General features: G+C 38.6%; 1 pseudogene; it reads left to right on the top strand.

The window, feature by feature from the left end:
• Positions 1-1,210: 1,210 nt before the first annotated feature.
• LOC114035676 lies at positions 1,211-2,098 on the top strand (annotated as a pseudogene).
• The last annotated feature ends 575 nt before the right edge of the window (positions 2,099-2,673 follow it).

The raw sequence follows: 2,673 nt of genomic DNA, 5'->3' as shown, positions 1-2,673 counted from the left end.
TCCTAAGCCATCTCTCCTCTGAAGTATTCTCTGATTTCCCAATTATTAGTGTTCTCCCTCTCCTGACATTACCTTGTATTTACTCATTTTCTGTCTGTATTGTACCACCTATCCCACACCCAAGTCTAATGTGTAAAGATGGCAGTGATTTGTGAATAGCTGTAGGAATGCAAGACAAAGTCACCACTTCTATCTTGATCCCTCCAGTATTGCTAAGTAAAGCTCCAGGGTGATTTGCACGGCCCTTGTGTTAGCTATCCATGGCATGATGGGACATGAAAACAATTTAGTTACGAAGTGGATCTGAGGAGTTCTTGCTGAGGGAGGAGTAATCAAAAAGATAAATAACCTCATGAACTCTTTGTTGTGGTGGCTTGAGTCAGTTGTGGGTCTGACTTAGAAAAAAGCTGAAATGGTAAGCAGCAAATAGCACATTACAAAAATAAAATAATAATATCATAGAGGAAATAATTGGCTATAGATATGGAAGGTGCAAAAATAAAATTTGTTATAGCAAATAGCATAAAAATGAAATTAATTGCATTCTAACATCAAAAATAACTAGCTATTGATGTAGAAGTCATTTGTATGCCAGCTCTTTATGTATAGTCAGACTATTAACTTGTTAGAGCAAAGATCAGAACCAATTCCAAATTAGAAGACAGAATAAAATTGAGAAAAAAAAAAACAGCATGCAATTCAGGCAATTTCAACCTAATCTAGTTAAACTGCCTAATGAAAAAGAAAAGAAAATGGATTTTAAAAAATCAATACAAATATAATTATACACAATCACTATTACTTTAGGAACTATTTTAACCAATGTAAGTCAGTACAATGAGATCAAAAGAACCCAGAAACCACTGTTAGCTATCAAATACTTGATCTTGTCAAGTGTAAAGATGTGATAGCCAAGGGCAACACTAATATAGAATATAAAAGTGCTTATAAAATCTTGTGGAAGTTGAAGTGGCAGGAGGTGCTTAGAGAATTTACGGTAGTTCCCAAGACCCCAGGAGATCAGGGCCTGCTTCTTCCTCAAATCAGTTGGATGGGATGAGCAGATTACCCTGGACAGCCTTTTTTTGTGTATAGAAGTGATAAAGATCTTATCATTTTCCCAGCCAGCACACAGTTCGGTATCCAGAAGCACAGTTTCCAGTGGCAATGTGGGAGACATTGTTCAGAAACTTTGTTCATCTTCAAGATAATGAAGATGAAGAATGTCAAAGAGACCTTTCTTATGTTCAGATTTTCTGCTGGAGGCTCAGAGAGAAGTAGACATCAAATTATCAGCTCCCTGCTGAGAAGCCCCATGAATTGTTGTAATGCCTCTTCAAGGATGCCAAAGAATGTGCAGCAGAAGCTGTAGGTCAAATGGCCAAGAACCCTGATGATACTCACAAGCCAAAAACCTTTGCAAGGAGCAGGTGCCATCTCAGGGAAGACTCAGAAAAAGGAGTCTGCCTATGTAGCAGGAGAAACACAACAATAGTCAAGCTAAGATGTGCATAAAGTAATTGAAACTCTCAAAGAGTAGGTTCCAGAGCAGCTTTTTTCAGGTGGTGGCTAAGGCTTACCACCTTAGCAGCAGTGAACTGAGAAGCTACCAACACCCATCACATGCCCAGTTTCTAATATATCTGTAGAGGGGAAATACCTATAGAGCTAAAAAGGTTATCATGTGGAGGACAGGCCAACTTGGACACGGAGGAGTGCCAAGAAGAGGACTTTGTAAAGCACAGAAGAGCTTTCATTGGTAAAAATCAGACATGAGTCTATCCTGCTGATGAACACAAACTCTCCAGCCTAGCAGGCAGCAAATGAAGCCAAAGCCAGTTCATTTGTCACAATTGATGAGATAAAGCCCATGACCAATATCCAAATTTGGCTTGCTGATAGTAGAAGACTGCACCAAAAATTTAACCACTGTCATAGAATCCATGATATGCAGCTTTTTATTGTTAATGCTCAGGCAGTGGTGGCACCCATGAGCTTTGTCCTTATGGCCTTTCCAAATAAAGACCTAGCCTACAAGAACTAGACCTTGAATGAGGGCAACCTGCTCAATACTGTCATTGTCCAGCAATTAATATAACACCTGCCCTCCCCCCAACCTCACTACTCTCTCGCTCTCCCTCTCAACTTTACTCTCTCCTACCCTTCTCTGCCTACCGTGCATTTGTCACTCTGTCCCCCGTGTGCCATGGGCAGTATGGTGTCATGTCTCTTCTTAGCTCTGGGTTTTTAAATCTCTGTGGGCTTTTGTTTTCTCTTTAGTTCCATTTTCTAAGTTTTGTTAGGATTGGTGAACTTTTAAAAATTAAGAAAAACATACAAAAATCTTGTGGAGGAGGATGGTAGAAGACTATGAATAGTATTGCTTCATTAAACAGTGACAATCAGTGAAGAGAAATACAAGTTAGAAAGCTCAGCAAGAACCCCAATTAAATGAAATTATCTTGAGGCCTTTTAAAAATTAAACTAAAAACAGGAGAATTAACTGACAAAAAAAAGGAAAAGTTATGTCAGTGATACACAGATGCTTTATGTTATCTAATCTCAACTGTTCTCACTGCAGCAAGGCAATGCTTTTATTATAATAATAATGGCTAACATTTATATAACACCTTAAAAATCATCTCATTCAATCCTCACAACTCTGGGAGGCAA

This window comes from Vombatus ursinus, unplaced genomic scaffold (assembly GCF_900497805.2).
Source record: "Vombatus ursinus unplaced genomic scaffold, bare-nosed wombat genome assembly UNPS02009205.1, whole genome shotgun sequence".
In the NCBI taxonomy this organism is placed as follows: Eukaryota; Metazoa; Chordata; class Mammalia; order Diprotodontia; family Vombatidae; genus Vombatus; species Vombatus ursinus.
This window is presented reverse-complemented; position numbering and strand designations above follow the sequence as displayed.